Here is a 25351-nt window from a genome sequence, read left to right as displayed (position 1 = left end):
GGAAATGTTACACCACTGGATAAGACCAGCAAAGGGACTTCCTGAGCTAAAGACCTTATCTTTGACTGCATCATAAAATCTGATAATCCTCTGTGGAGAAGCGGTAATAAAACTTATTCATACTGCAATAAATTAATGTGGCCAGTGTTGTTTTTCAGGTACTTGTCATAGCAACATATTTTGCTTTTGAGATTCCTGGCAGTGTATGGTGGCATTCAAAGGTCTAGTATCTAAAGGCTCTAGGCTCCCTCTCTGACTACTTACCATACCAAGTTCTGGCACTGAACTCACCTCAGCAAAATGCTGTGGCCTTGCTCAGGAAATACAAGACTTCAGACATGCTGTTTCTTGCATTTTTGCTAACAATTTAAAAAAAAAAGTCTAAGAGCTCTCATTTAAAGAAACACTACCCAAACAGAGATTATCCAAACTCTAAGATCAATGTTGATAGAAAGAAGATAAATTCCCTTATTTAAGATATATGCTTTTCTTATTAATACATTAATTTTCTTATTAATATGTTAATTCAGAGTCATTCCTGAACCCTACTAGGAATAGGTCCCTGCATCTTCTTAGTGTATCTTGCAAATACAGAGGGAAAGAATGCACCAAGGATGACTGGGACCACTGAATGTCACCAACTTGTTCTAATTCATGTGCACTGATGTACATCTAGACATTCTCATTACCCAGTGGCAAAAATGTCACCCTTTGAATCGCTGAGGAGCAGTCATCACCTTCCACCAGCACTAGGAGGTGTGGAACACCTGACTGAAGGACACCATGTGAGCAAGGAAGAAATCATTGTGTAATCAAGGTGTTCCTTAAAAATAAAGTGTCCTAATCAAATAGTTCCTGACTAAATATTTAAAGAGACTAAATATTTAAAGACAATCTGTTATTAAGAGAAACATTAATTCAATTTGTTGTTCTACTCTGCTGTCTTGGAGAGAACTTAATAATCAAATATCTAAATGCTGTTCCATTAAGAAAAATGCATGTTTATCCTCTACAAATTTGATTTGATAATTTAATGTTAATGTTGTAGCTTATTGACAGTTTAGTTAATGCCTCTTGCATCTTCTCTGCACTTGTTTGACAACATTGCCTTATGACTTCCCTGAGCTGTCAAACACGCTGAGTCTAGATATTCACATGAGTGCGCATGAATGGTTCAGTAGCTTCTGTGCACAGCAAAGCCAGAATGATGAAACACAGAAACAGAGTTAGAGGCACAGATAACCAAACTCAATTACTCCACATAGTTTTCACTCTGTTGACTCTGGTAATTTTAATTGTTTTCAATCACAAACAAGACAAAGGTCAACATGAACATGAATCATACTGTGTCATGTGGCTCTTGCAGACTTACAAACAGGTTTGTCAGCATTTCTGGCAAACAGCAGCTGCAGGGTGATACCAAATGTTTTATGTCTAAAGCTTATTAGTTGTTCCTTTGCTTTATAAAAATAGAAATCTGTGCATGCTTGGAAACAAGAAGCTCTGAACTTAAACTGTACATCACACTCAGCTCTCTTCTCTAGAAATGCCTCCTCAGGTAAGGCCACTAACATACTTATACTGATCCATTTTAATTACAGAACGAGGAAGTAGGTTAGTTACAAAGAAAATGGATCTATTCCTTACAGCAAGAATCGGTCTGCCTGGTGGTTTACTTGTAAATAAAATGTAGCAATAAGAAATGAGGGAAGACACACAGATGTACGTAGGTTAGGAACAAAGATTTCTTATGTTTTCTATACCATTGCCCTCATTTTTAAAGCACTCTTCCACTTCTAACTACAATGAAGATTTTATTTTCATAAATCCAATTTCCAAGAAATAATCAAATGAGTGAATGAGATAGATTGAAAAAAGAGAGATCAGATATGCTGTCTAAAATAAAATTCCTGTTAGGAACTGCGTAGAAGGATAATCTCCCTGTTTCTTTAACTTTCTGTGTTTGCTGATTACAGAAATAATTGTTTTAGTTGTTGACGCATACAAGGGCTTGTCACACCTCACAATTTATGACCACTAGGCATACAAGGGCTTGTCACACCTCACAATTTATGATCACTAGATTTTTCTCCCTTTGGCGTTGTTTGTACACAGTGTAGTCAGAATGACTAAAAGCTAATGTATGCTCTTCTAAAAGTTTTATTTGGGTTACAAACATATCTTGGGCCCAATTTTCTCAAAATCTATATGCACAAATACATCAATGACACAGGATCCTAAATGATGAAATGCCAGAGACTCTGCCAAGATGCCAAGGGAGTGTTCACTTTCTGGCTTGCTCAGCATAGAAACAGGATGGTCTGGAGGCAAGGCAATGGAATAATTAAATGGGCATTGCCCAGCAGGAATGGATAGAGTCAAGCTGACCACTATATGTCCTTCTAAGCTCCTGAAAAAAATTGCAAATAAAAAGATTGGCCAACTCTAAGCTGGTGATGACCCACTTCTGACTAGCAGACAGGAAAGAGAATTCTTTCTTTGAGCCACATTGACTTTCAAAGCTGGAGAAACAGGGGAAGATTGCACCTCTTCCCCTGCTACTGCCAAAACATCAAGAATAGTGACAATGTACATCAGGGCCCAGGTTTTGCCAAGATACCTTCTCTTCAGTGATGTGATGAAATCACAGCAACTCACAGAACACAGAAACTCACATGCAAAATTTAAAGAACAATTGAACAATTCCTGTGCCAATCTTTGTGGACACTAGAAGGAAATATCAGGAGATATTAATTTTTCTGTGCAGACTTTAGCAATGACTGATTTGACACCACCTCAGTGCTGCTAAGAAAAGTTCCCTCATGGTGTGAGTAGGTAGTGAGTTCAATATACACTGTTATATTTTCAGTGTGTGATATCTGAGCAGTGTCCATCACCTCTGCCTCAGACCCTCATAAGTGTTAATGCAATTAAAGCTCTCTAGTGTTGCTGTGAGGACATGTAATGCTGCTGCTCTTTATTGGTGCAGAAAGTGATGTATTGGAAGGCTAAGGTCTACATATTAAGATACTTAATTCCAATTAGCTCCATTGAAAACAAACCCAGTTGGTAGGATAGAGGTATCTTTAGAGATACAAAGATTTTGTTGAAACAATTTATCTGTGGGCACCAAAAGGCCTAATGGGATCAGGGGAACTGAACATTATTGCATGCCCTATTTACAGATCTAGTCTGGTTGGTTATTTCCTGTATCTCAGTATTTAATCTCCTTGTAAGGAAATCTGTGTTTAGTGTCAGAAGCGGAGATCAAGTTATTTACTGACTGTAAAGCCAGTACACCACCTAGCCTGAGAGAATTTATACAAAGCTATTATCAACCTAGGTGTCTAACTGCATCTTTTTATTAGTTTCTGGCATACGTGTCCTAGCATGTGCTTGTGTTACTTTACCTCTCTCCATTTGAAAACCTATGAACTGGAATTAAACTAACTTTGTGTTTGAATGAATCTTTAGTGCAGAAGTGTAGTTCAGTAACACAGAGAAACCTTTTTTTTCCTTTGACATATGCAAAGCCTGCTGTTAATCTCCTTGTCTCATGATAGAAGGAACTCCATGAAGGTTTATTTGTGGTTGACTGCTGTGAAAAAGTGTTCATCCAGATGAATGGGAACACTTCACAGAAAACCATAGTAGATTTTGGCTACTATAGTTTTGTTTCACCTTCTGAGTTACCTCTGATGTCATTGATATTCTTACTTTTGCTTTCAGTGATGCTCATGAGACTATTCAGAGAGAATTACTTTATTATTACTGTAATTGCTTTTCATTTGGACTCCTCATGACTTTATCCAAATTCCTCAAAATCGACCAGTAGTGTTCAATGAACGTTTACTGGCTAGAATTTGGAATGACAACTTCTCTTTTTTTCATTGTGTGTTGTCCTGGGTACACCTGAGTTGCTTTCTTCTGCTTTGGCTGACATCATAATGTGTACTTTATTGTAGGAGCAATTGGCTACTAGGACAACATCAGCCTTCAGTGTAATGAAAGGCTATTTTTGTATTGCAGAGCAACACCATTTTCTTTTCTCATCCATAAATTCTCAGATTAATACAGTCTGCATCATGCAGCTCCAGACTACTCCACAGTTCAGCCCCAAGGCCTTTGCCAGATGACTGAAAAGATAGAAGCCATCTGTAAAATCTGTATCTCTGTGCAAACTTCCTTAAGACTGGAGCCATTCAGATCTGAGGCTTTGATTTGCATGACACACTTCTCAGTGTTGACATTTGGCTGTGTCAAAAAACACAAGTTAAGTCAGCCCAGATCTTTCCTCTCCACCTGTTTGTACAAAGCTGCCAAGCAGAAAAATTAAATGCTTATATTATTAAATAAGGAAGCCTGTTAAAACTCCTGGGCTGTTGAATTCTGCAGTTAGTTTTTATTTAATTGGTTCTATAAAAATGATTACTAGAATCTCTTATCAAAGCTGGGTCTCTGTTCCAGAATATTGAGAAAACACTACCAAACTGGCTTGCTTCTCATTTGGAAAACGGAATCATAGAACAGCAGAGGCTGGAAGACACAGCTGGAGCTCATCTAGTCTTGTCACTGCAGCTCCGTGGTAGGGTCATGTCTAATGCAGGTAAGGTCTCCTGTGCAGCCCTAACAGTGGTATAACTTGGACCAAAAGCTTGGAGACAGGGATTGGGTACCACCACTGCACAGCCCTTGAAGACTAGTTCAGACCTCACTGTGTTCTGCTATGTCCGAAACTCTGGGGCAGGCTGTGTCTCTGCTGCTTGTCCAATTGCAGGCCATTACATCTATTTTACAGCACCAAAAAGAGCAGCACATGGGAGCATAATGGGATAGCAGCTGGAAATGCAAGGAAGGAGAAGGAGGGTAGTGACTCTGGCTTTAGAGGAAACCAGTTACAGGCAGCAGATGGGGAAACATCTCTGTCAATCTCTGGCAGCTTGGGGTGACACTGACCTCCCCCTCCCCCTGCCCTATAGCATCAGGGAAAACAAATTCAACAGTTGATGGTTAAGTAGACAACAGAAGTGATCAAACACCTCGCAGGATGTGCCAAACAGTAGGCACAGCTGTATGTGCATCGCTAGACTGCTTCCTCTGCAAAGAAAATCAAATGGCACTTGTTCAGTTCTGACTGGGCTGGTACTTCACATCTCACTTCCAACGCTTTTTGATCTTCAATCTAGTGACTGCGTTTCCCTCCAAAGTAATGAGGGAACCTGCTGAGGAGCCACAAAACACACAGGAGCTGGGGGACAGAACAGCACAGCCTCAGGCTCACTGTAATGGCTCTTTAATGGGACCTCGAGGGACGTGTACTTTAAGTGGGGGACCCCTTAGAGTCTAAATTCTTATTTCCCTTGAAGAAACTGCACTATATAACATTAAGAGAATTACAGGGACTTACTTCTGTGCTTTCTCAGACATTATTTCACAGATGTTCATGCACCAAGCATCAAATCATGCTGCAAATCCATGGGCTTTGAAACAGAGAAGCAGAATTTGACACAGTTGTCATTCGAAAAACTCTTTCCTGAAATTCGTAAAGCAAATCCTTGCTACTGCTTTCTAAGAGGGGGTCCTTTTCCTTCAGTTGGCCTGGGTTTATTTTTTTTTAAATACTGCTTCTGTTAAATCATCCCTGTTCAAACACCTTTTCTCCCTCCTTAGAGGTTAAGATACATAGAGCCTGTAACACATTACAGTTTGTCTCGGAAATGTTAAACTCAGTGTCTCAGTTCTCAAGATTAGGTGGCACAAGGCCAGTGTAAATTCATTCCTGCACTGGATTCCTCTTTGGCTTAAAAAGTAAAAAATCCTGCTAAAAAAAAATCACAAGGAGCGGTGTAACATTTGGAAGCAGGAGAGCCTGTGAAGAGGCAGCACTGCCCTCTGTATGACATTCATATACCACAGTGGAAATATGTTATATGCTGAAATTTTCTATGAGGGATTAGACAGAGAAAGAAATGGGTGGGGAAATTGGAAGGAATTAGATTATGTTTTTGTGATAAGAAGATAATCTTGGAAATAATAGTTCTCTCAGTGACTGAAAGGGGGAATACACAGGGACAAGGGTGGGAAGAAGCTCTTGCAGTGGAACACATCTCAGAAATCTGGGAGCATTTTGTATGACAGCCTAAGGGGGGTGAAAGTATTTCTTAGAACTGAAATAAAAAACTTTGCTCAGAAAAGAAACCAGCTGCTTCTGGTATTCCCCCATCCTACTCCTCACTGGCATTGGTATCCTAAAAGCTGTCTAGTCCTGCCCTTTTCTATCAGACATGCAAATCCTGGGGCCAAGCAGAATCTGGGTCTTACTTTTTCACTACAAGAACTTGACAGATATTTTTTTCTTCTCTTTCCATCCACTTTCTAGATATAATTTCAGAGCTATTTATCTGTTGAGGATTAGCTCTCTGTCTTCTGTCTGTAAATCAACGTTGATCTCCATCCTCTTATTCTTTTAATTAATGCTTGTTTACTGAGTAGTATATTCAGAGAAGTTTTGCAAAAGACTGCTGCTGCATGGCAAATTAAGCTGGGGGGCAGTGGTGGGAATGGCTGGAAGCAAATGGCTGGGGGACACTGCCTTCTTTATACCTTTATTACATTTTATATGTCTCATTTACTATACAAGACAGTGTTGGAGACAATCTCAGAGAAACAGAAAGAAGGAGTCAAAAAAAGACAGATACCATCCCTAACTATCTGAATGGCCAGAGCATACATAGGAGAATACATCTCTTTGCCCAGGCCAGCTTAGCCACAGACTGCTTCCAGCAGTCCTTTTTCCTTCTGGATGCACAGATTTGATGCTGTGTACAAGGAGTGCCTGGAGAAAAAGATGCTTATGCCAGATTAGAAGAGGAGGGAAATAAGAGAAAAGGAGGGAGGGAAGAGAACCTAAGCTCATCTGCACTCTGCAGCTGCCTCAGTCTCTGCTCTCAGCTCACTGGTTCCTGATTTTCTGTCCCTTAAAAGACTTTTGTTCATTTTGGTTGTCACACATCCAGCAGTTGCCTTTACATTCCTAGCTGCCATCCACAGCCTCAGCATCCCACATAACTCTGTTGCCTGCGTATCTTGCAAACCAGTACACTACTCCTGGGTGGCTCCTACCTTCCTACTTTCACCCTAAATCCCAAACACCGTAGGTGTACCCTAGTCCCCACCCCAGAGACTACTGACAGCCCCAGCTGATGTCCCATCCTTGGCCTGGTGACAGATGAGTGCTGAAAATGGGTGAAAAATCCAAGTTGCATTACATGGTTTGACACCGGATGTTGAAATACCTGAGAAAGGCTAAGTCTCAGCTTAATAAATTCCACTTTGAGGAGACCTGTGCTTGTGAAAGATGAAGTCTAAGAGGGTGTCACCAGCAAAACAACTTTCACTGGGCTATGTCTCAGAAGGCTTGGCCAGCCAGCTACAAAATCACACTTTGAGGTTAAAAATTATTACTGCTGATGATCAGTAATAAATGCTGATCTATTAAGTTAATTTGGCCCAGGCTGAGATGTGGAGGAGCAGTGCATGGAGAAATAGGATTTTTTCTTCTGGCAGAGGAGGAGGGAGACTCAGAGGGTAGAAAAGTGACTTTAGGCTGAGTCTCAGGGTCTTGGGGAATACCACCAGAATCTCAGGGGGTTGTTTGCTAATTTGCAAAAGAAAACTCAAGGTGATTTACAAAAACTGAGCTCATGTCACAGTCTGAGGTACAGTAAAGCACAGTCAGCATGTGTCAGCAGGACACAGCACTCCTGGGTATGGGTATCAGCCTGCATTTTAGTACTGTCTCACAAAATTTATTCAACCAGAAATGAAAAATAAAAGCCACAATTACAAGAACGATGCAGTGACTCTGAAGATGACTCACTGATGAACTGGACCTGTGGGCTCAGCATTCTGATATGGTCACCTAAGTTCTGGGGGGAGTAAAAGGGGAATATTAAGCAGCACAGTTGACATTATGCTTTCACCATATTCCTCATTAGCACAGGCACTGCTAGAATGCTTAGTCCAAATTTGGTGTTACCAGATCAAACGCTACACAGATAAATTGGAGAGATCAGAGCAATGAGCAACATGCAGAAGCAGCTCCTGGGACAAAGAGTGAAAGAACTCAATGTATTTAGCTTACAGAGATAAACAGGTTACAGTCTGTAAATACAAGAATAAAGAACAGAAATGTGGTAACAAGGTCTCTGAAGTCTAGCAGACAAATGAATAACAAAGTCCTGAGTGGGTGATGAATCCAGAGAAGTTCACGAACCTTCAGAAACAAAGTGGAAATTTTAGTACAAAAGATAATTAACAGTTAAACAAAGTTTTGTATTTTGCAATGGATCCTCTGTCATTGGAAAAAGTTTAGTCATTGTCAGACACTTCTAATAATGTCTTCAGTGCAAGCAGGAATTAATTCAGCCCCAGCTTCTGTTACAGATGAGGTCATGAAGGGACGTTTCTCAATTTTAACATCAGGATTAATGAACATATATTCATCCCATAGTCTCTGGGGTGTACAATTCTAACATCTGGGCTTAAAAGACCAAGACTCTCACCGATTCTACTCTAAAACTCCCTGACACCTCAGGGAGATGTTCTCTAGAGGAGCTTGAGCCATATTATCAGGTGATCTTAGGAAGGATAAAGCATTACTCAGGAAACCAAATTTTCCTCAAAACCTCCGGAGGAGAAAAGATGGTGAGAGCTATTTAAGGATCTTCTGCTACCACATGTCACACGTTGTGACGCACTCTGTCAATGTGGTTACACAACACCACCACCTCCTCAGACACAGCCGCCTTTCCACAGAGGGCCTCTGCCTCCCCTGCCACTCCCTGGCCCCCCACCATGCCAAAAACAAAGGAATAAAACTCTGCTGATATCTGTCAAACCAATTGTGAAGCAATGATGAATTCTTCTCTTCCTACAGACTTCTTGCCTCTCTTTGGCACATAAACCCATGCTGTGACCAAAACACAATTGCCATTTTATTTGTATTAATTATTTACTGACATTTGATTTGGAGTTCTATAGAAGAACTAGAGGATGCTGGCATCGCATATGAGAGAATCTATCCAGCAGTCATTCCACCTCCTGGCAGTGGAGCATGAAGCTATAGAGAGAAGGGAGATAAGCTGCACATCCAGTTTTGCATACAGCCCTTCTGCAGCCTCACACTCCTGAGCAGCCCAGGTGAATCACTGAGTCTGTTCATGCAGTAGTAAAGCTGGAGGGCCCTGAAATGCTGTTTTGCAGCAGTATTTTGGTCAATGTGAAAAAACATCAAAAATTAAATGATGACTATGATAGCTAGCAGAAACTAGATAGAAAAACATGCAAGCAATTTAGCAGGAGTATTTTTTTGCTGGTTTTTGACTGATGGAAGAGCACTAAGCTTAAAATATGTACTGCTGTGGTTATGATTTCATTTTTAAAATGTTCCCAGGTTTTAGAGATAAGCATGTGTTTACATAACAAGCTATTGGCATGAATATGAATGTATGTAGGTATATATATATATGTGCAACAAATAAGGCTACATAAGGCTACCAGGAATCTCAAGAGATGGTTGCCCAATTGTTTCCAGAATAGAACTGTGCCTTGAAGCATTTATGGTTGTGTCACTTTTTTTCCTTTAAACTATAAGATTATAGTGTGGGTGTCTGATTTTGAATGAATTTCTAGTGGGAGGGAAAAACAAAGATCAACTATTTCTGACCTTGGGACTAAAGGAAAATATTGTGTTCTACCATTTTTAAAGTACACGTTCAAGCATTAACTTAAGCAACTCAGACAACCTTGTAGTTCTTTGATGAGGGAGCAAACTCAGGAGGAAAGGAGTTGTCCCTTGGGTAAACTGCCTAAATAGAAATTAAAAGTCTTTCAAAATGTGAATGTTCAATGCACAATGAGGATTCCAGCTAAACACCCCCACCATTCTGTCACACTGAGAATAAACCAGCTTGGGACTCTCAGGCAAAGGGATGTGTGTGCATCATGGAAATAAAGGACTCATGGGAATACGAGGAACTGAAAGTAGCTGTCTCTGCTTTCATGTCCAGCCACTATAAAAAATAAACAACATGACCTGACCCATGTCCATACGAAGGGAGATCAAATGAACATTAAATCTTAGTTTATAGGTCACTGGATTAAAGGCGTCTTGAATTTAGGATGATTTGAACTTTGGCAACTAAGTTAAAGTTTCATAAGTGATATTAGTGGTAATGCTGAGTTGCTGAGTTTGCAAATTTACCATTCTCTGGAGGAAGAAAAAAACCACTGAATTTGGAAAGTTTATTTGTAACAGAAGATCAAAGACTCTTTAAAATATCTTATATTTATTTTTTTACTTAATTTTTTAATCTTCTCTCTGCACCAACCAAAGGGAGAGGAATACTCTACAACTATTTTGATAATTCAAACCCAAGAAAGTTTTCCAAGGCAAACTGTGTTTTCTTTCTAAAACAGCTTCACGTAAAAAATATCTCTTCCTTCTCCTTTACAAAATACAAGTACAGCAAGCTTTTCCAGAAACAAAGATCAAATGTGGCACTCAGATCTGTGCCCTCTGGGATTAGTCATGTTTTCAGAAGCCACTAAGAGCTTTCCATCCTTCTAAGTTGGCAGGTACCCAAAGCACACAGGAACCTGCAGTAGGTTCCCAGTTTAAAACTGCCCAGGGCTGCTTCTGTTAGAATGTCTGAGAGCAGTACACTGATACTCTGCTTCAAATACAATTCTCTACTCTCTTAAGTTCGCAGAAACACAGAATGGTTGACTGGAATGGACTTCTGAACTGTTCACATGGTCCAGCCCCCTCCTGCTCAAGCAGTGTCACTTAGGGCCAGCTACCCAGGATTATGTTGAGATGGCTTTTGGCTGTCTTTAGCAATGAAGACTTCACAAGCTCATTGCTGACTGTGGCAGTGCTCAGGCACCCCCACAGTGAAAAAGTATTTCCTGAGGGAACCGCCTGTATTTCAGTTCATGTCCGCTATCCCAAGTACTGTCACTGATGAAAAAACCCTGGCTCCTCTTTGCATCTTTCCTTCAGGTGTTTATGTCCTCTGGAAATAACTTTCCAGTTCTTCTCTTCTTTGGTGTAAACAATCCCAGAGCTCTCAGCTTTTCCTCATATGTGGGTCTCTTCATCATCTACATGGCTGTACTTTGGACTTTCTCTAGTATGTCCATGTCTGTCTTGTACTGAAGAGCCCAGAATTGGAAAAAGTGCTCCAGGTGTGGCCTCACCAGTGCTGAGTAGATGGGAAGTTTATTGTTTCCACTTGCTGGCAATAATTTCTCTAATTGAGGATACTCTTATACTTCTGTCCCACAAGGGTGCATTTTGGAAAAAATAATCTCTCCAGTAATCTTTACATGGTCAAGTGGAGCCAATGAATGGTCATACAACCCAACTCAACATGTGGGGCCTTTTCCCTCGTTGTTTTCACTTTTGCAGGAGAAAATAAATCAAGCTACAAGGATATGCTGTGAGCATTGTGCCATTCACACCACTTGGGCCATGGTTAGCACACAGAGGGTGAGGAGGTCCGGGCGGATCGTATTTGCTGACTTATGAACGAATTATGTTGAGGTTTGTTTTGGCATTGATGATATTTGCCAAACCAGTCCGATAGTTTAGTATTTATTAGTGGCTAAAAACTCCCTTTACATATTATCAGCAGAAAAATAGAAAACTGAGACAAATACTTAAGGTAAGTTTGGTTTTGGAGAGCCAAGTCATTTGCCACTTAAAAATTCTACAACTTTGACTACTGGAGGCTGTACATCAGCCTGCAGACTAAATTATTCATAGATACATGTGTTTGACATAGGAGATATGGTCTGACATACTTTGAAAATTATTCAGTTCAGTAAACAGGTTCAGCTCAGCTGAAAAAGAGTCAAATCAACCACCTGTAAGATTTCTTGCCTTCCCAGAACAATTTCTTTCTTTATTCTTCTCTAAAATAGTGATTTTATTGATTTGGGGATTTATTCAGCCAGTCCTGTACATGTTATTAGACTGAGCAAGGAGGCTCAGAGACTCTGGGAGCTCTGGGATCTCTAGGACTATGGAAACAATAAAAAGACAGGTTTAGCTGATAAAGGGAAATAAATTAAGTGTGAAATTCTTGAGGAGCATATATCAGTGACACACCCCTAATACTGTTTAGCTTTTCTCAGTATATTTTCTTATGCTTTAAGTCCTCAAGTCACTTGAAGGAATTAGAGTAGGGAAGGGAAAGAGGCGGCATGTGTCTATCTGTGATTATATTAACCTTAAAGTGTACAGCTCCCTGATTTGATCCTCTTTTCAAGATTTTTGCTAGGTGGAAGTCTATGGAAGTTCACTTCTGCAGTAAAGCCAGTTGCACTCAGGACAGAAAAATTACTGTGGGGATAAATTGGAACCCAAGGAGAAGATACTGTAGGTAACAGCTGGGAATGCTGAAGTCCTGATTGCCATACTATGGCATAAGCAAAAATAAATGAAGTGTCCAACCAATTAAGAAGCAAAGTTTAAATTTTTTGTGGTTAGAAGCACAAGCCAGCAAGGGAAACTCCTTGTTTTTTAAATAGTTCCTAAATGTTTCGTACAGTCCTTCTGCCAATTAAAGCAGACAGAAGCATGCGCTTCTATCCTGTCAGAGTAAGGTGTGAGTTGTCCATCTAATTTAGCACCACTGGGATCTAGGCAGGTCATGGTCACCTTTTCATGTCATGGGCAGAAATAAAGGCAAAGGATTCATAACTGTGTTTGTCACTGAGGGTTGGGGAAGACTGGCACCTTACACTATATCTTACAATGATGAAGTAAAATGGGGGAGAAAGCAAAAGTTGGTGTCAGTGTGAGGGCAATCATAAGGGTCGAGAGGACTGCTAAATGCAGCAACACATCCTGGCTGAACATCTCAGCAGGAGGAAAAGGCAGCCTTCAAAATCTCCTTTAGTGTCACAAAGGCAGAAAATTACTGCAAATAGCCAAAGTGTAACTTATCCAAGAATCACTGTGTCCCCCTTTTTGGGAATATGACATATCCACAGTGTCAGGCACTGCAAACTACAAGAATGTTTTGTGCATCTCTGCAGATATTACACAAATGTACAAGAGCCCATATTAATCAACCTGGCAGTACCGGCACACACACACAAAATAAAAAAAAATACACATAAAAAGCAAATTTAATCTGGAAAAACTCACCGGATTTAAAAATAAAAGTGGCTACACGAACTCACTCAGTGGAAAGGTTTCATTATGTTCACATAAGATTTGCACTACATAAAACTACCTAAGATTATGTAACTTGAGAAAAAGACAAGGGTTAAATTCCCTTATTGCTGAGTGTTGCCTTTTTATTTTATTTTTTTAGTAGTTTAAATTTTCCTTGAGTTTTCCAGCTGTAACAAGAGCACAATTAAACTACTCAAGTGTAGCCATTTTTATTAGCTGGTGATCCCATACACCTGGATAAGCAAGAGAGCAGAAAGCCTTGTTCTAGAAGGCATCCCACATGGATATAGCTTCTGCTGCAAATTGCCCCATGAAGGAGCTGTTCTCTCCATTAACTCTAAGGAAAGCTGAGAAATGCAGGCTGACTGTTCAGGTGAGTGGTTTCTAATATTGTGGGTGTGGAGAAGAATGCAAATGCTAAAAGAATATGGGAGAAGAATAGAGTTTTCTTCTGAAGGAAGAGTAAATGGGGGAAATTTCTCTTTTTTCCCCCATTCTCCCACAAGCTGACAAGCAAAATAAGAAGTCTTGCTAACAGCAGTGATACAACAAAGTATAATCTTGACTTTAACTAAAGGAATGTCCACTTTAAAGGAGTGCTCAAATAATTAAGAACATATTTCAGGGTTTGCTGAATCATAGTCTGTATTAATCATGAGCTATGACACCATCAGAGGGTCATATTTGGAAGTGAGGTCTTGGTAGAGTTTAGCTCTTCCTGACCCTATTTTTTTCTGCAGCACTGTTTGATGCACATATTTTAATACCATGAGGTGTATTACATCTGCATAAGTGCTACAATGGGGTATGATTCTCAAGCTCTCCAGATTCAACAGTTTTCCCACTCAGCATGCAAGTCTCTCCTGCTTTTCATCAAACAGGTCTAAGTTACAACTCATAAGATTTCACTCTTAAGTTATAAGGACACGGCCTTTATCAGGGTACTCAGAAATGTTATTTGTTCTGTGGTGTTAATTCTCTAAATTGTTTGGGAGCTGGGATTTTTCCCAACCCAGAAAAAAATTGTTTCGTTAAAACCTGAAGTACAGCTGGGAAGAGCTGTTCCTTCAAATTACAGTCACCCTCAGAGAATTTATGTAAATCTTTGGAATTAAATTTTAAAAATCCTACTCTGAAGAATCCATGTTGTTCTCATAGAACACACAATTATATTTTAAAAAATTGAAAATCTCACCAAATCACTTCTAAAATAACATAATTCAATCCACAGTAAATGGGACAAGTTTCTTCCTTTCTAAAGGCCAAATCTTTGGCTTTTGCTAATGGCTATGACATACAAGTTTTCAGAATGTACCAGTTTATCCTAGCCAGCCAACTGTTTTCAAAATCTGAATGTCCTGAGCAATATATTTAATTTTAATGTATTTTGAATAAGAATTTAGTTACCATGTTTCAAGCCCCAGTTTAGAGGATTGCTGGAAAACCTGCAAAAAGGAGTTGCTAATTGTTGGGCTAGGTTGGTAAATATTAAATTAATGTAACATTTCATGGCACATTAAGTAAAGCATGCACAAAACCGATGGAACAGGTTTTATTTTATGTAGGAGCAAGGAAATCTGTTCTGGAAATAATGCCATTCAGGAAGTACAAATATCTTCACCATTCAATTGCAGACAATGAATCACTTTCAAAGGTCATAAGCCTTCTTGTAAGGTGTGAGTGTTCTCCTCAGCCTCATTTTTCTCATTATTTTTGTTCTTCTCTGTACTATACCTAGATTTTTTATTTCTAAAAGGATCTCCTTGTGGTTCCTTTCATTGATCTATAAGTATATATTCCTATAGAATTATACTTCCTTCTTCCTTTTCTTGGTGTTAGTACATTGTGTATGTACAATTGGAGAAGAGGTTTTTATTCTGCCAAAGAATAACTACAATTCCTAGACACAACTAATTAATGAATTGGTTTGATCTACTGGTTCTGATTATTGGTATTATATTTGATCAAATGTAAGCTGATAACTTGCAAGTCGCAGTTTTATTCCTTTTCATTATTAGCTTGCCATTCCAATCTAATACTTTATAGAGAAAGCTATTTCTGATTGGTCACATTTCTGCTGTGACCACCTGGAAGATGTGAACAGAACAAGTGTGCTCTTAGAGAAAGGGGGCTTTGTCAAGTTCTCTATAGTCTGCTTTAAGAGACCAAATCTTTATTTAATCAGCATCTTTATCACTTTTCCCAGAGGCAAATTATCCAAACTGCCTTTTGAGAACTGTTTTTACAAGTGTCAAAAGTCATATCTACCAAAGTCATAACTTCACCTGGGGTTTGCAGGACTGTAAAATCATTAGTGACCCTTCCTAAGTGCAATGCTCCCTCTGTGTTCTGTGGCTTCTGAGTTCATGAAGCAGTTAGTCAATTAAAAGATATTACAGATGGTGAGTTGTATTCATTGAAATCTCTGTCATTAGGTCCCATCATTTTAGGGGAAATTTTTTTCTCTGATTTTGCTCTGCTGAAAAGTGAATGTTTTATAAAATTTGATAAAATTCCACCTGGTCTTTCTAGAGTGAGCTCAGAGTAGGAAAAATTGTTTTCACTCATTAAATTTTTAAGTGCTTCTTTTCCAGGCAACCAAAAAAACCCAACCTCAAAGAAACACAAAATTGCCTAATCAAAAACAAGTCAGTCCTTACAGATGACTGCTTTAACTTGTTTAAAAAATGCCAAATTTTAAATTGGGGTATATCTCTTCTATAAAACAAAAAAAAGGGAAGAAAGTTGAGAGACAGTAAATATGTAATAGCATAATGAAAACAACGCATACCAACAATGAGGATCCATGCCAAGAGCTCCAGAACTCTGCTCAATGACATACCTGCTCATCTGTGTGTGGTGTGTGTTATATACATGCAAACTTGAATCCTTGCCACACTGGACTGAAAAACACAAGCAATTAACCATAATTTGTAAACTCATTGCAAAGCCTCTCTTCAGCAGTGTCAGATCATTTTGCAAGAAGAAGCAGTGGCACAAGCCAGCCATAGTAATGTAGTAAGAAAAACTACTTGGATTAAGGTGTTCTGTCTTCAGAAGGGTTTTTATATGAAGCTGCTGATGCCTTGACAAAATCTTGGAGGGTGTAAGTACTGTTCTGTTACATATAGACTCTAAATTATATTCCAGACCTTGTGGTTAGGTATCACCAGATCACAAAAGCAGGAGTAATCATGACACTGGTAATCTGCCAATTATCTGATCCCAAATTTTGACAGGACTAGCAGGTTTACATTAAACCTTGTTTTAATTATAGTTTCAACTGTCTGTATGTGGTGATGGATGAATCAGAAGGATGCAGAAATGGCTGGCTCGCAGTGCCTGATCTCAGTTCTAGGCATATTCAAATGAGGGAATGCCACTTGTGCCAGCTGGTCTATGGGTTCAGAATAAGAATGGTTTTTATGTTTGTTTTCAAGGGAAAGATCAATTTCTGTTGTTTCTGCTTAAAAGCAGGCACTTCTAGTAAAGCCTAGAGAGGCTTCTGGAACTCTCTGATCTCCACTATATTTGGGCTCTGCATTTGGTAACTGACAAAGCCTTCCCTCCTGATCTTGCCCAGAAACTTGCAGGTCACCTTGGCATACAGGTCCTTCAGTTACCCCCATGCTTGTAGCTACCACTTAGCCTTTATTCACAGTGAGAATCCCACAGAGATGTAGACATAAAGCATAAAGATTCCCATGAGGATCAGGGGCACACAGAAGGATTTTTATTTTCATTATTTTTAAAGAGAGACTTAGACCTAGTAGTGGCTCAATATCTAGAAGGGTTTGGAGGTTGCTGTTGTTTGGGGGAGGTTTGTTTGAACTGTGCAAGGAAGTTTGTAGTTTCCTCTCCTGTATGTCACTGTTGTAAACATGAACTGCATCATGTTACAATGACACAAGTTTAGCTGGAGAATCTCCCATTTCCAGAATGAACCAATTAAAGATAAGCTAAATATATTGCAGTAATCTTCCTGTTTGTAGAGTATTTTGGCTAATGTCAGAGAGTAATAAAACCTGAAATAGAAAGGAGCAAATCAAAAATTCATAAAGTAGCTGTGAGTTTCTAAAGTACAGGGTGGGATTTTGGAATTTCAATGAATGCTTGCATCTAGTTGTGATTTGGGACCTGATTTAATTTCATAATTGTAAATCTAATTATGTTAGTGACCCTCCAGCCATAGCTCTTTAAGTGATGGCCCCATTCTGTATGTGATTTGGAATATTAATCTTCAAGGTGTTTATATGCAATATGGGGTACTTAAAAGAACAATACTCACAACACTGATATAAGGGCTTTTTACGGTTATACAGAACTGCCATCTGAAACACCAAGCTCAAAAAATCATAGCTCTTTATTATACCTGTGTGCTGTGAAATTGCTGAATCTATAACCTTTTGATTTTCTTAAGAATGCATGGTGAGGAATGGTATGTACCTCTTAAGGCTAAGTTGATTACAATAGATATGAAAGGGTAATTTTCAAAGCTGGTGTAATTATGGACATTAGGAAACTGGAGTAAGCAGCCCAAAATATTAAAATGAGAATGCAATACTTTACAGGTTGTCCTGAGATGACCTAACACAGTGGAGCCATTATGTTTTATCCTCTCATATGTACCATTTAGATAAAAAATTATGACCATGATTTTCTTCTCTTTTGTGTTTCCTCTTGCACTTGTAGATGAGAGTTGGAAGGTGTTCTTGTGTGAGCTACAGTGCTGAACAGTCAGTGTCTAAAAATATTGTTGAAGAAGTAAAGGTCTTTCAGACAAATTATTAATAGTCTATTTTGGTTAAAAAGAAGCAAGTGATCTCACATCTGTCACAAAAAAAAATTCCGTAGTGAACTAAGAGGTACCATGATTCAGAGAGACAAAATAACTCCATTATTATTAGACAGTCATTTATTTTTAAAAGTAAATAAGATATAAATAGCAGCAACAGTACATAACATAGTTGTCTGCAAAGAAAGCAATTATGTTGCAACAAGTGAATACATTATTATGGAAAGAAATATCATGAAAGTAACAAAAGAATATATCTGTAAAAAATGAGAAATTTTCTGAAGTTCAATCATCAGACTTCTTTTGCTCCAGTATATTTCCAACAAAGCATTATTATTCAATGGAAATTTTCCTGAATATAAACCAAAATAAATGGTAAAACATAGCCAAAGTTAAAAAATATACTAAAAATGATACTAAAAACATCCCATAATAAGACTCATTCCAGCTACAGTGGGGTTTTTTTGGGTTTTTTTCTTTGTTTCCCATGAAATGCAGGAAAAGGAGTTACTTTCCATACTTTTACAGAGGCCAGAAGGTAGGGGGAAAAGTAATGTAATATGTAATGAACATAATGAATCAAAATTTTAAAGCTTTTAAGGTAAGGCCTCTGAGCAGCCTGATCTAGCTGAATATGTCCCTGATCACTGGACTAGAAGTCCTGTAAAAGTTCCTTCCAACCCAGACTATTCCATGATTGAACACTATGTTACACTGAAATTCATGGGAATCCTGGTTTTCTCCTGTTCATCAGTCTCTGGTTGGTTTCAAATAGTTGCAAGTTTTAGTAGTTGCAAGTTTTAAGCTTCAGAAAGCTATTACTAAGTTTAATGTTCTTTTATTGCGAAAATCATCACTTATCTCCTGCCAAACTCTCCATAGCAATCTGTTGGCATTTTGTTATATTCTTCTCCATGCAAAACCTTGTTCATTTATTTTATCTGAGTGCAGCCTGACTTCAACACACACCATGATGCAGAAAGTTAACTCCTCCGAAAATTATTATTTCTCTTAAATATGTTTTTATTGTGTTCTTCCATCTGCTTCCCATATTTACGTCCTATATACATCTAAGCCATTTTGCATACTGCTAGCAATGTCTTTGGTTGTACAAACTAGTGACTTCAAGTTACAGCAATGGAACATGCTTGAAACATTGTTTTCACATCAACACAATGTTACTTTGGAGGTGACTCATTAAAATATCAAGTAGCAAAACAATTCTGTTACCCAGTTCATATAGCTTGATCAAAATTTTCATTGATTTTTCTCTGTTTTCCTGACCAATTCCACCTTCTTTTGAATATTTTTTTTTTTTACTTATTTACGTGGAGCTACGTGTTATACCAGGTTTTTGCCCTGTGTACTTTGTTGCAAGTCAAACATTGCATCATACTTATTTTTATTATATTTTTTTCCCTGTGTACTTTGTTGCAAGTCAAACATTAAAAAAAATATAATAAAAATAAGTATGATACAATCTACATCTGATTTTAGAAGCACATCCTTGGTCATTACTTATAGTTACCTGAGTCTGGAGTAGTTGTATTGGGTTGATGCATAATTGCCTACTCTGGTGGCTTTTATGCCTTGGCTGTCAGAGGGAAGCCTGTGTGTAACACACCTCGGATCTGCTCCTGTATCACTGAGTTCCTAAACAGAATCCAGCATTACTGTGCAATTCCACTCTGTACACCTTTGGCAAACAGAAGGAATTGATTGTAGGTAACAATATTACTTCCTCAACTCCTGTAAAAAAAACCTAAAACCAAAATCAAATCACTTTTATTTTTAAGGTCTTTTAAGGTTTTTTAAGGCTCTTTTTTTAAGGTTCAAAATTATTGCACACTTGGATTTGGTTCATTTCAATGAATATTTTCAGCAAAGGGCAAATAATTTTTGTTGAGAGTTATTTTCCATTTTACAAAGTTTTGTTTTTTTTCTTTGTGCTTTTTCAGATACATCTGACAGAAGTGCTTCCCCAGCCTCTGGGTCTTAGGCATATTAACCATGAAGCATCACAGCATGCCATGTTAGTGAAGAAAAATTTGCTTTGACCAAGTGCAGGGTTCTGTTTCTAACAATCTGTAACTCAAGAAAATTGAAGCTGTTTTTCACTCAGTTTCAGTTTCTAACCTCTCTCCATTACAGATGTTCAAAATAATACCAGTGCCTTTTTTTCATGAGAAATCTGTCCGTTTTCTCATGCTCACATTCTGAAGTAAATTTCTGATCGAACATGTTAAACCGAACATGTTAAACCGAACATTTTAAACATTTCTTTTGGGTGGAAACCAAACAAGTAATATTCCAGCCAAAACTGATTTTTTGTTTTCCTGAGTTTGAGAATAATTCAATAAAAAGGAAAATTATTCTGTTCCCTCAGTTAAAGATTTAGTTGGCAGTATGATCAAATAACAGGCTAGCGTGATAAAGTGAGATTAGCCGAGGTATGTGTTCACTGAAAAAAAGAGGTAGAATTAAATGTAAGGTATTATCAAAGTACAATTGTAACACAGTGTTAAAAATTGCTAAATCTCTTGTCAGGGAGTGTTACCCATCCTGGAGACATCTGCAGAAAGCATTCCAAAAGTTGCACTACCTGTCTATTCAACTGCAAACACTGTGAAATTCATAAAAGCACAACAATTCTTCTTTAGTTCTTGTGAAAAGTTTAGCAAGGCAAAATTAATTTGATAAGTACCCAGAAGTATTTTATTTTAAAACATATATTTGTTTTAAATATTCCCTTTTGGGGGTTAAAGAGGCGGTGAAAGTTAAGAGGCAATAGCTGAGACATGTACTGTCAATAATGGTGCTAATTAGTAACTTTCATGCTGTCTATGCTTTGGCAAATTCATAAATCACCTGAAACAAAGTTACATCAAAGACTAACAAATTAAAAAATAATTGAAATTAGAAGAATTCTACATGAACTTCCATTCAGACAGCCCAAGTGTACTTCTCAACATTTAGGTTCTACATACATACATGGATGCCCTTGGCAGACCCACACTTTCAGGGAAGTATTATGAACTTTATGGCAAAGTAAAGCTGGTGTTCAACATTTTAAGGAGTGCAGTGTTAGACAGAAAAAGAAAACCACACAAAATATCCCAAACCCAACTCCCCCCCAATCTTAGCAGATAAGGCTTTCCTACTTTCAGATGATGGTAAAGGATTCTGAACATTTCTAGTCCCACTCATACTACACTGCCAGGTAGCAGAGACTGTATCATGCTGGAATGGTGACTAATGGAGTATTTCTGCTACAAATTCAGACTAGGTTAGGGGTGGTACATTGTGAGCTTGCTGAATTTAGCTTTTTGTGGCGTCAGAACCTATGACTGGCTTCACCAGCCTTACTTTGAGTACTTCCCCACTGACGGTGCAGATTCATGTGTAGAAGAACTTTGTTTGAATCAGTTAAGGCTGAGTAAGTATGACATCCATGCAGAGAAAACTCCTGAAAGCAAGAAAATGTCAGGTTATGGAACTCCTCTTAAAAGCACCTCAGTGCCCACACAACACATTTCCACTGACATGAGTAGACTTCACACCTCCCCACAAAACTTCCTTTTGCCTCCCAAATATAAGGGATCCCATCCAGCTCATTAATTTCACACTATAGAACCCCCACACTGTAAGCCTGGCTCAACACTGAGTATTTAATAAAGTTAGTAAGGTCAAAATGATGTGAATGTGTGAGATTTTGAAATAAAGAGGAGATGGGGGTGTTCAAATTTTATTTATGCTTCAAATTTGTAGTTCACAGCGGTCCAACTGACAACAATTTTTTTAGGGTTTTTTTTTAATAGAAGAACATGCAGGATCTATTTCTAATTCTATATTTCAGACTACCAGCTTGGAGTAAATGTTCTGCATTCATGCAGCAGGTGATGTAGCAGAACAGTTGGTCCAAAGTTTAAATGAGCATAAGCAGTAACTGAGGAATTATTAGGCTAAGAATATGAATTAAAACATGATGGATAAACACTATGGGCAAATTTTAAAAAGGAAAAAGGTACTACTTGGTTTCTGCTGAGTTACTTTTGACATTATCTGCTGCCTAATGAGAAAAAACATACAGTGTCATTTGATAAGGCAGCCAGTTCCTGTCTTTCATACACTATTCTGTAGTATTACTATCTCTGATTGGTGCTACCTGATATCTGAATATGAAGCAATACTTTATAAAAGCACCTGGTCACATATATTCTGCCTAGAGTAGGTAGCTCACGTGAGTTTTGAATGAACATGAGAAATAAAGTAAGGAGTAATTAAATTTTAAGCACAATCACCTGAATATTTCTGCTGTTTTGTAGGCAAACTGGTTCTTTAGACTCGTATTAGCACAGCTATTTAGGATCTTCTGCACACAGTCACCAGAGATGACTACAGATTTTAAAAATCACTCAAAGAGACATTTTTGCAAACCACTCTCACTTCAATAGCTTTGAAATTCTGGTTGCTTCTTTGTTTTTCTGAATTGTGGTGACATTCTTAGTTGATAAAGGCAGAAGGGTCAAAGCTGAAGTCTTTGTTAGGACTGTCTTTTAAAGAAATGGGGTTTTTTTGGTTTTGTTTGGTTTTTTATTTTTAGTTCCTTGTTTGCTTTACCACTAACAGTTTGGGGAGTCATTTCTGTATTATGTATCCAATTTCAACATCAGCTGCTGTTTGTTAGAGTTCAGGTATTCTGAGGCAATCCTTACCAAGCCAGGTAAGCTAGAATTATTGTGAAAGCATCATCCAGAAGGTGTCTATAGCAGTTCCATGTGACTTCAGTAATCCTTGGTAGTAGCAAAGTTTTGAATTCCTGATAAAATGAGAGTTTTTCTTTTTACTTCAGTAATTGGAGCCATGCAAATGCTACATAAAACCGAATTTTCTTACCAGACATAATGTATCTTTATAAGTCTATGGAAGCAATAACTAAGAAAATTAACGTTGTCTAGTATTAGATCTTCTTCCAACCAAGTCCTATGCACCATCCATGCTGCTGTTGACATGGTTTTTTAAGGTTTGACAAATATGTTGAGTCAAGCCTGTTTGTTCACCACAGGTACAACTAGCACAATTATAAGGAGTGCCTGTTTAAACAAGTATACCACACCCTCCATATCAAGGGTAAAGCCCAGCTCCATTGGGGTTAATCCTTCTAATATTTCAATGATAATGCTCTTTGTTCCAAAGTACTTAGTCTTTCTGTTTTGCTCAGAACAGTGTATTGGTGTCACAGTAGCTGAAATATTCACTAGACTATGCCATCATCATATAGGCATCCATTAATATCAATTTAAATTCCCTTTGTGTCACATTTAATTGTCATTTGTCTCATCTCTGAAATTCCCACCTAGATAAAGTCCTCCTGTAGCTGCTGAGACTTCTGTTATAATAAGTATACCAAAAATGGACAGACAATCATTATTACCACAAAATTGGTTTTTAGAAAGCCATAGTTGATTTTTTGATATCACTAATGCAGTGTTAGAGTGCTTAAATCTTAATATTCCACTGGTGGTGTTTACTGATTGTTCTTGAACACTGTCTGTGATCTTTATAGTCTCAAATGTTAAAGAAGGTGAAAATAGTTGTTATTATTTGGAGAGTGCCAAAGAGATAGAAAGATATCATGGAAGTTGTACCTTTTAGCATTTATGTACCTGGTGTATTGTGCTTGCCCTGTTTACACACAGATATGAGCATCTATGCAAATGCTTTATTCCCTTATCTGCAATCTAGCAGTGGCTTTCTTTCCCCCTTCTGTTTTATCATGATTCTCATAGTGTCTGGTGTTTCTCTGAAATTTAGTCACCTGGTATTACCAAATAATATGTGCAACTCTTCTTATTTTAACGAACACAGGTATACCTGGGCCTTGCTTTAAAAAAAAAAAAAAAAGACAAAACCAAAAACCTAACCAACCAACACTTCTCTAAGAATGTCAAAAGTATACTTCAAGGTTCAAAACATGGACTTTGAACACAAAGAATCAAATTTATCCTCCATTTAAAAGGATGTAGGGAAAGCTGATATGTTAGAACTCTCTTTTTCAGAACACTAAAGCATGTGATTTAGCATTAGGCACAAGTGACACATACACTTAAGTGCTTCATTTTAGGCCCATGATTTTTGATTTGATCAATCAAAATTAGTGTGTTCGTTTTGTGAATGGACATTCACTCTAAAATACAAAGAAAATCAGTGACGCAAATAATTCCTACAGTATCCCATTTTGCTACTCACTTGTAAGAGAGCTAGTTCAGGGGGTTAGTATCTGTGTTTAAAAAAAGCTGGATTAACTAGCACACTGAACAGCTGTTTCTGACAACAGGGAAGCCACTTAGGCAATTTATATTTGCAATGTTGTTTACATGTGGGAATAATACTCCAGAGCACAGTATGTGAGCTAAGGAAAGCAAACATACACCCAATTTGTAAACCTTTAATATGCTTGTTTTACCATAAAAATAGACTTGTAATTAGTTCCCAGGGGTTCTGGTACAATAAGATAAAGTCTAATTTCATACAAGATGAACAGAAGATTGTTGCTTCAGCTGAGACTTGGACAAGCATGCCAGGACCAATAAAATGAATGGGAGTCTTCCTACATGTTTGAATGGCTTTACATCAGAATAAATAGCATGAAATTGAGAGTGACTGACAGGCCTGACACAGATATAGAGCTGTATCACCAGACCAGAGGATTTTTTTGTCCTGTCCTCAGTATCTGAGGTTGCTGTGTTCATATAAGCCTACATTTTTTACCAGCTAAACAAGACAGGATGATTAACTGTTCTGAGAGACAGAGAAGCAAAGAAAGAAGTCCTAAAGCATAAGAAATTTTTAGATCAAGAAAAACATTATGGTATAAAATGTCCTTTTATTCAGTCTTGCTAGATCTAGACTAAAGATCCAGTTTTGTAAAAATTTATTCATGACATTATGAATTACAGTCATCCCCACATGACTGCTAATATAAACAAAATCCCAAAAACAAGCAGGCTTGCAAAATTAGTTCCAAATCACAACACAGTGCAGTGAGGTTCTGCACACATAAATTACATTTAAATATTTAAAGCAATGTTACCAACTCAAAACTCAGTGAAAACCAGAGCTTCAGTCTTCATGAGCATATTTGGTATAAGAAAACAAAATGTCTATGTGGAAGAGCTTGAAGCTTTTTCTGCCATAGGCATTAAAGACAGTTACAATTTTGGGGTTTTTTAACATTTAATTTAGATGATCAGCACAGATGTTTCAGAACTAAATTGTCTTTTTTTGTTGGCAGTATAGGCATGGTC

The sequence above is a fragment of the Passer montanus genome, unplaced genomic scaffold (assembly GCF_014805655.1).
Source record: "Passer montanus isolate IOZ18808 unplaced genomic scaffold, ASM1480565v1 scaffold2, whole genome shotgun sequence".
In the NCBI taxonomy this organism is placed as follows: Eukaryota; Metazoa; Chordata; class Aves; order Passeriformes; family Passeridae; genus Passer; species Passer montanus.
This window is presented reverse-complemented; position numbering follows the sequence as displayed.